The sequence below is a fragment of the Chelmon rostratus genome, chromosome 16 (genome assembly GCF_017976325.1).
Source record: "Chelmon rostratus isolate fCheRos1 chromosome 16, fCheRos1.pri, whole genome shotgun sequence".
Lineage (NCBI taxonomy): Eukaryota > Metazoa > Chordata > Actinopteri > Chaetodontiformes > Chaetodontidae > Chelmon > Chelmon rostratus.
The window spans coordinates 25,254,576-25,264,448 of NC_055673.1; positions in this window are offsets into that span (position 1 = coordinate 25,254,576).

Sequence of the window (9,873 nt, forward strand, 5' to 3'; positions counted from 1 at the left end):
TGGACAGGGTACAGGGGCAACAGGGTGACTATGTCAGTTATTCCCCTCTCTAGGCCCCAGTTGGTTATTAATAAACATCTTTTGGCTGACATTGTCTAGAGGATTAGAATAAGAGACTGTATCTGCAGCTGTGCGCACAAATACACAGGCAGACATGAACACAGAGAAAATGGAACAGAATTACTTTTGAAGTTTGTTCCTATGTTTTTGAGTTGTAAATGACTGGACTCTATGACATCCGAGAAAATATGTTTGATTGACATCATAAAACAACCAGACAAGACCGATATAAATTTCCCTTTTGTGTGTCTGTGGGTTGGTGACCTTTTCTATAATGGGGTCTGAGGGAACTCATAGAATCTTATTGTGCTCATGTACAGTACAGTGACAGTGCTCCAGTGTGACATTAAGGGGAAAATACTATGTATAATCTTTGGAGTTGTTTAGCATTCATTGCCAAATCTGAGACAGTTAATCTTTATCGAAATGGTTATTCAAAAACAAATCTGCTGTTGCGTTTCCATCAGGAAAACTGCACTCTGCGTTCCTTTCATTGGCTGTCCATGTTTGATCTGACTAAAGGTGCCACTAATGACTTATAAAATACTAAACAGGTATACAGTGCTCTCTGCTGTATAAGAGAAATCAGCAGATTGCAGGGTGTTCTCTACAATAATCTTCCTGCTTGTACCTGTTACTGTTATCCTTCTGATGGTTTGGTCACAGTCTCCATGTATTCATTTAGCCAAATTAATTAATTAATGTCCCTGTGTGTACTGCCAATGAAAATGTTGTCAACATTCTGAAAAATGCTGTGCCTCTGTAACCCTCTGATTGTTCTCCAGCAACCACAATCATGACCTTTCAGTATGCTCTGTGTTCTCATGGGTGTCTGTCTATAATGGTCTTAAAAGTCTCATAAATAACGTAACTCGTAAAAGACAATGCATAAATAAAGCAGAGTGATTTGTATTGGGTAGTGTATTTTTAAGCAGTGCTGCTTTCATAATCAACTGGGCTGTGTTACTGACTTCCATTCATGATTCACAGTACTTAACTGACATTTAGCGTTTACAGCAAGCAATTTTTGTTTCTTCTGTCCAAATGGCAATAAAAAACATGCCCACTGACTGAGTTTTTACTGGATGGTGTCCACCTATTTTGCTGTGGTTTCTTGGTTTAACAACAAAAGCAGCGATGTGTAAACCCTGCATGTTACGTCAGTGAGCTTGCGCTAACCATAGATAGAGCCACTGTGAAGCCCAGTGACAATGGCCCTTACCATCAAATGTTGGCGCTTGGGTGGAGCTGAAAGAGGCTGAATAAAGCCTGGTGGCTGAAACCTAGTGACTAGCTATCACTCAAACCATTCGTTCTGAAAATTACCTATACCAAGATGTTAACATGTTTATTTCCTATGGAATGTTGGGCATTTTAATATGGGGGTCTGTGGGGTTTTTTGAGCCATTCGACTGCAGTTTTTTTGCTGCAGTTGGCTTCACATTTCATCCCAGAGGTTGGTACTCACACAACAGGGTGTTTAATGGTGTCTAGTGTTAATGGTTAAAACTTACTGGACTACGAAGACAAAATAGGATGAAAAAAAAACAACCTTAAAGCAATCCAAATAAGGATGGAAACAACTGGTCTTTATAATCATAAATTGTCAGGTGTTGCCAGTAGTGAACCCACAGGAGAACGCACAGAACAGGCACAGGCAGATCAGAGTTTAAGCAAGTTTATTGGAAAACTTAACTCTCCGTATAGCAGGTGGAATGCTGGGGAGGAATGAGCGTTCAGTTCACTGGGGAATTATAAGTGTAAGTCCACAGCGGCTGCTTGTGGAGCAGCGGGGAGACGGAGCTCCAAGGTCCAAGGCTGGATGCGCTGGAGCGCACAGACTGACGGGGAAGGGATCAGCGAGTGGCCGAACAGAGGGAAGGCGGCGGAGTCGAGGGGCTGCCGAGCTCAGAGGCAGTGGGATTCTCAGCTGGTGTTTGTGGCAGAATACTGATGAATGCAGGATCTCAACGGAACAGTCGAAGGACTGCAGACAGAGAGAAAACAACGTTTTTTAGAAAAAACTTGACACAAAAACGTGCAAGCGGCTCAATCACTAACAGTCGGAAACTGTTAGTGATTGAGCCGCTTGCACGTTTTTAGTTTACGATCTCGCAGGGAGTGGAGTGTTGAGCCCGGTTATATGGAGGTGGTGATAATCAGTGAGATGACGCGCAGCCGTTGGGAACCCTATGGCGCTGATTGCAGATGGGAGCCGCTGCTTGAGCTGCAATGACAGGAGCTGAGACAGGTGAGTGAGAGAATATGGAAGGAATGACACAGGATCAGAAGGAGGCCTAAGCAGACACAGGGTGAGCCCTGACAGTACCCCTCCTCCTGGCGCATGACGGGCCAGTTCAGGGTGCTGGCGACGGAACTCCGTGATCAGGCCGGGGTCCAAGATCTGGCGGCGGGGTACCCAGCAGCGTTCCTCAGGGCCGTACCCCTCCCAGTCCACCAGGTACTGCACTCCCCTGCCACAACGACGTACGTCCAACAACCTCCGGACGGTGTAGATAGGGTCCCCATCCAGAGTCCTGGGAGGAGGTGGAGCAGGGCCAGGGGGTTCCAGTGGGCTCTAATGAGCAGGTTTGACTTGAGAGATGTGGAACGTGGGGTGAATATGCATGGAGCGAGGCAGCTTCAACTGGACAGCGCAGGGGTTTACTACTGCCTCCACCTCGAAGGGACCAATGTACCGGGGGGCCAGGTTCTTAGAGTCGACCCGAGGGGGCAAGTCTTTAGACCGGAACCAAACCCTCTGTCCTGGAGTATAGATGGGGGCTGTGGAGAGATGGCCAGGTCTCTGATTTTACGTGACGCCTTCAGCAGAGCAGCATGTGCCTGGCACCAGGTCCGGGCACAGCGGCACATGTGAACGGCCACAGAGGGGACCGCAATCTCCTCTTCTAGCTCTGGAAAGAGCGGGGGCTGGTACCGTGAGAACACTGAAACGGGGTTAGGCAGGAGGAGGCATTGGGGAGCGTGTTGTGTGTGTATTCCACCCAAGGAAGTTGGGTGCTCCAGGACAAGGGGTTGTCTGAAGTAATACAACGCAGGGCGTTCTCCATCTCCTGGTTCAGCCGCTCAGTCTGGCCATTACTCTGGGGATGGTATCCAGAGGAAAGGCTGGCCGTGGCTCTGATCGCTGTGCAGAAAGCCCTCCACACCTGTGAGGTGAATTGTGGCCCACGGTCCGACACGATGTCCACTGGTAGCCCATGGGGACGGAACACGTGGGCCACCAACAAATCTGCAGTCTCCCTGGCAGAGGGGAGCTTGGGCAGAGCCAGGAAGTGGGCCATCTTGGAGAAACGATCCACGACAGACAGGATGACAGTGTTAGTCCGGAGCTGGGTTGGTGGACCGGTTTACTGCGAGCACAGACAGAGCAGGCTGCAACAAACCTTCGTGTATCCTGGACCATGGAGGGCCACCAGAATCTGGCGACATAGGACAACGTGAAGTTAAACCGGCCGAAGAAGAGAGCCCACCTGGCCTGTCTGGAATTTAACCGTTTTGCAGTCTGGATGTAAGACAGATTTTTGTGGTCAGTCCACACCACAAATGGCTGTTCGGACCCCTCCAGCCAGTGTCGCCACTCCTCCAGCGCCAGTTTAACAGCCAGCAGTTCACGGTTTCCGATGTTGTAGTTCCTCTCGGCGGGTGACAGTTTCTTGGAGAAGAACGCACAGGGGTGAAGCTTGTTGTCAGAGGGGGAGAGCTGGGAAAGAACTGCTCCAGCACCCATATCTGAGGCGTCCACCTTCACCACAAACTGCCGATTGGGATCGGGCTGAATCAGGATGGGCGCAGACACGAAGCAGACCTTGAGCTACTGGAAGGCTGCTGCGGCCTCAGGATTCCAGGCAAACCTTGTCGCTGTGGAGGTGAGTGCCGTAAGGGGGGCCGCGATGTTACTGTAACCCTTTATGAAACGGCGGTAAAAGTTTGCGAACCCGAGGAAACGCTGGAGCTGCTTGCGGGTCTCGGGTCAGGGCCACTCCTTTACTGCCACCACCTTGGCCGGGTCCATCCTGATCCTCCCTGCAGAGATGACATAACCGAGGAAGGAGACTGTGTGAGTGTGAAACTTTTCTGCCTTTACAAAAAGGCGGTTGCACAACAGACGCTCCAGGACCTGACGAACGTGCTGCTGATGCTCCTCCAAGTTGCAGGAGAAAATCAAGATGTCATCGAGGTACACGAAGACGATCCGATTCAGAAAGTCCCGCAGCACATCATTTATCAGATTTTGGAAAACGGCTGGGGCGTTGGTAAGGCCGAAAGGCATTATGAGGTACTCTTCCACTCATCGCCCTCCCTGATGCGAACGCGGTGGTACGTGTTCCAGAGGTCCAATATGGTGAAGATGGTGGCTCCGTGGAGGGGGGCGAAGGCCGAGCTGATCAGAGGTAGTGGGTATTTGTTCCTTACTGTTATACAGTTCATTCCCCGGAAATCAATACAGGGCCGCAGGGTTTTATCCTTCTTCCCCACGAAGAAAAATCCCGCTCCCACGGGAGAAGAGGAGGGCCGAATCAGACCAGCAGCCAAGGAGTCCCGAATATATGTTTCCATGGCGGCATGCTCCGGCTTGGAAAGGTTGTACAACCGACTGCTGGGTAGGGGGGCTCCAGGCAGCAGCTCAATAGCGCAATCGTACGGGCGGTGGGGGGGCAGGGAAAGGGCCTGGTCCTTGCTGAAGACTGGGGCTAAGTCATGGTAGACAGTTGGGACCCCGGACAGGTCCACCGGATTGGGTGGAGGTGGGGAAACTGAGGAGGCAGGTGCCGGAGCGGAGCGGAGACAGGTAGCATGACAGGCGGAGCTCCAGGTCAGGATCCTTCCCTGGGCCCAGTCGATGTGTGGGTTGTGTTGGTGTAGCCAAGGGAAGCCCAGAACGAGGGGTGTGTGAAGCGCATCAATGATGCAGAATGCCACATGCTCCTGATGGTTCCCAGAGAGGGTGATGGTGACTGGAACAGTTCTCTGGGTGACCTGGGCCAGGCATTGTCCATTAAGGGCACGAGCCACCAGAGGCGTGGGCAGCGGCTCCGATGGGATGCCGAGCTTAGATACCAGAGACCGGTCCATGAAGTTTCCCTCCGCTCCGGAGTCGATAAGGGTGGCATGTGTGGTCTGCTGCTCCCCCCAGCAGATGGTGGTGGAGATCCGTAATCGTTGCGGTGAGCCTGGTCTATTACCTGCTTGGCTGGGCAAGCTGCAGCGTAGTGTCCAGCCTCCCCGCAGTAGAGACAGGAGTTGGAGTCAGACGGGCTCGTCCGATCTGCATGGGCTCATCCTCCGCAGCCACAGCGGTGGCCACCGGTGTCTGGGGAAGAACGTGGACTGGGACTGGTTGGTAGGTTCGTGCTCGAGTCACCGGAGTGGGACGGGCTCCTCTCTCGCGACGTCGTTCCCGGAGACGGTTGTCAATCCTAATGGCAAGAGAGATGAGTTGGTTGCCAGTCCATCCTTTAATTCCTCACTCAATCCCCTCTGGAAGGCGCTTTGAAGAGAGATGTCGTTCCAACCGCTCTCCGCCGCGAGGGTGCGGAACTCCACCGCATACTCCACTGCGCTGCGGGCTCCTTGCCGGAGGGTGGTGAGCCGCCGGCCGGCATCCTGGCCCCGAACAGGATGATCAAAAACCTTCCTCATCTCCAGAGTGAAGGCTGTGTAGGAGTTACAGACGGGCTCCTGTGTCTCCCAGATAGCGGTGCCCCAGTTGCGCGCTGCTCCCGTGAGGAGACCGAGCAGGTAGCCAATTTTGGATCTCTCAGTGCGGTAGATTGATGGTTGCTGCTCGAACACCAGAGACACCTGGGTGAGGAAAGCCCGGCAGGTCCCCAAGTCCCCCGCATAGCACTCAGGAACAGGTACTGAAGGTGCCCTCATTATTGGGGGGCTCTGACCAGCCCCTGCGGAAACAGAAGGCGGAGTTGGCTGCGGCATTGTGGACGGAGCTGGTGACGGAGGTGGCTGGGAAACAAGCACCGCTAGCTCCGCTACTTTAGCGGTCAGGGAATTAATCTGCGCTTCCAAGGCTTGATTGGTCTCCGTTAAGCTCTTCAGGACTTGTTCATGCTGTCCCAGAAGGATTCCCTGGCTGGCCACAGCCTGGTGTAGCTGTGGGAGAGGCGGTGCAGGTTCTAAACCTGCCTGCGCGTTCTCGGGGTCCATAATGGCGAGATCGTACTCTCAGGTGTTGCAGGTAGTGAACCCACAGGAGAACGCACAGAACAGGCACAGGCAGATCAGAGTTTAAGCAAGTTAATTGGAAAACCTAACTCTCCGTATAGCAGGTGGAATGCTGGGGAGGAATGAGCGTTCAGTTCACTGGGGAATCCGCCGGGCAGCTGTAAGTCCACAGCAGCTGCTTGTGGAGCAGCGGGGAGACGGAGCTCCAAGGTCCAAGGCTGGATGCGCCGGAGTGCATAGACAGACAGGGAAGGGATCAGTGAGTGGCCGAACAGAGGGAAGGCGGTGGAGTCGAGGGGCTGCCGAGCTCAGAGGCAGTGGGATTCTCAGCTGGTGTTCTTGGCAGAATACTGACGAATGCAGGATCTCAACGGAACGGTCGAAGGACTGCAGACAGAGAGAAAACAATGTTTAACAACGTTCAGAAAAAACTTGACACAAAAACGTGCAAGCGGCTCAATCACTAACAGTTGGAAAACTGAGTTTACGATCTCACAGGGTTGTTGAGCCCGGTTATATGGAGGTGGTGATAATCAGTGAGATGACACGCAGCCGTTGGGAACCCTATGGCGCTGATTGCAGATGGGAGCCGCTGCTTGAGCTGCAATGACAGGAGCTGAGACAGGTGAGTGAGAGAATGTGGAAGGAATGACACAGGATCAGAAGGAGGCCTAAGCAGACACAGGGTGAGCCCTGACATAAATATCATATTTTATCCTGTGACCAAGGGTTAGAGTTAGGGGTCTCCTAGTCTGCAATGTATTGCATGTGCAATATTACACTATTGTTTCGTTAAATACTACAACTATGTATATAGACTGCCCTCTTCTTGAGTGAGGCCACATGGACCACACTAGCCTTGACCTTCCACATCCATTCCAGCTGCTCTTTCAACCCTTGGTACTTCTCAGTTTTCTTGTGTTCCTTCTTCCCGATGTTGGTGTCAGCTGGGATTGCCACACCTGTTACCACCACCCTCTTCTGCTCTTTGTTCACCACCACTATGTCCGGTTGGTTAGCCAGGAGCTGTTTGTCAGTCTGGAAGCTGAAGTCCCACAGAATCTTGGCCCTGTTGTCCTCAGCCACTTTCTGTAGTATGGCCCATTGGCTATACATATATTCAATGGGCTATGAGAGAGAGAGAGAGAGAGAGAGAGAGAGAAAGATAGTCTTTTGTATAGAATGTTCACACAGCATATATATTCAACCTCTTATTTTGTGTTTTTTTTTCTCCATTGCCTTGCTATTGCTCTTTCTATTGATGCTGCCTGTAACACCAAATTTAGTACTTAGGATTAGTAAAGTTTATCTAATCTTATCTTTTCCTGTCAAATAACAATGACCACAGACATCATGACTTAGGTGTCAGATCAGATATTAGACATACCCCATGTCGCTTCCTTAAACATATTGGTGACATGGCCAACACACCATAACAGTTACAGACCACCTGGTATCACTTTGCTTGGGCAAATTAATTTCACCATGCGTGCTATTCCCCAGGGATGCTCCTTTATATACAGACTTCTCAACCTATCCAAATCTCTAAAATGCAAAAACTGCTGATCTAACCAAATGTAATAATCTTACATTTAGATTAAAAAAATGGTCTTTTCATGGTATAAATGGATGATCTAGTGTTGTCTAAGGAAGATCCTTTGACTTAATTCAAGTAAATATCACTTGCTTTGTCCTAAAAAGCAACTTTGTGGGACTTCCGGTTATGGCGGCCACGTAGGAAGACGCATCCCGCGCTGCTCTGTTTTAGTTGCTACAATTTCTACTAAAAACTCTCAATTTTGCAACTCAGCTTCATAACACAGCGTTAGTGTGGATACTGTAATGCCGAAGATTGGCAAGCTAAGTAAAGATAAGAGCAAAGCGTCAAAGCAGCCGAAGTTAACTGACTATCAAGTTCGTGGTGAAACACCGAAAGCTAGTGCTGATATGGCGCAACAGGGGGGCAAGAGAGTCGGAGAATCCGGCGATGTTACGACGGAAACTATACTGGCTGCTATTAACTCCATGAAAACTGAATTTTTTTACAAGATTTGACGGGATTATGGCGCCGATAAGTGATATGAGGAAGGAGATAAGCGACTGCTATGAACGAATGTCACAAGCTGAGCTACGCATCTCCAGTGCCGAAGTTGAGGTAGTTAACCTGCAAGCTAAAGTAAACAGGCTGGAGTCAAAAAACAAAACTTTGGAAGAGAAGCTTCTGGACTTGGAAACCAGATCTCGTTTGAACAACCTGAGGCTTGTGGGACTACCAGAGGGAGCTGAGGGCCAGGATACATGCTCTTTTTTAGAGAAGTGGATTCCAGAACTACTGGATACTGCAACTCTACAAGCCCCAGTGGTAATTGAAAGGGCACAATGAATAGGACCGATGAGGGACAACAAGGCGCCGCCGAGAACACTAATAATGAAGTTCCTCAACTACAAGGACAAGACGACGGTGTTGGCTGCTGCACGGGCTAAAAAGGAGATCTGGTACAAAGACCAGCAAGTCAGGTTTTACTCAGACTTGGCTACGGGAATACATCAGCTGAGAAAACAGTTCGATCCGGTCCGGCAGGAGCTGCGCAATCTAGGGATCTGACATAACTTATAAAGGACAAACCCACACTTTCAAGACCCCAGGTGAAGCACAAACGTTAATAAAGAAAATCCGGGAAGATGCTGTGGACAGTTAAATGACTAGAAGCAAAAATGGTAATCAATAGATGACACTGTATACACTTTATAGTCTTATAGTCTTATTTTCTTATTTTCACTTATTTCACTGTGTGTAATGCTGCTGCTGCACTGCAATTTCCCAGCTTGGGATAAATAAAGTATATCTATCTATCTATCTATCTATCTAGAAGGATGGTGTTATAATGTAAAAATACACTTTAAACATATGCCACATTTATATGGGGGTAAAATATGTGATAGGAATGAGGCGTAATTTCAGAACAAGTTAATGTCTTATTAGGAACAGCAGCACAGATTTGTTAGTTGGTGGAAAGTAAAGAGTGGATTGACTGATCCTCACTGAGTGTGGAACTGTCGCTAGACATAACAGGAGTCAGGAGTTTTTTTGGGGGGGGCTCCCACAATTGTGGGTACGGGGGAATTGTTGGGGTTCACAGTGTTGGGTCTGTTCTAACACCCGGGTTTATTATGCTTCTCAATAAACTTATTTCTTTATGGCAAGGTAATCTATTATTTTCCATTGGGAATGTCTCAAGGAGTAAATCTTAATTTTTTTTTCTTGGAACTGTAGAGGTCTGCAGCAGCTTAGAAAAGTCAAACAAGTCATGAATAAAATAAAGGATATAGACGCCAAAATTGCATTTTTACAGGAAACTCATCTATTCGATGAGGATAATAAAAAGATTAGGAGGAGGTGGCAGGGTAGTGTATTTACAGCACCATTCTCATCCCAAGCTAGGGGTGTTATGATCCTTATTCATAAAACAGTACCATTTCAAGTAAAAAATGTAATCAAAGATAAAAGGGGAAGATACTTACTAGTCCAAGGTTCCCTCCTTTCAGAAAATTTTAATTTAGTAAACTTGTATGGCCCTAACACAGATGATTCTAATTTTTTTGTAAATT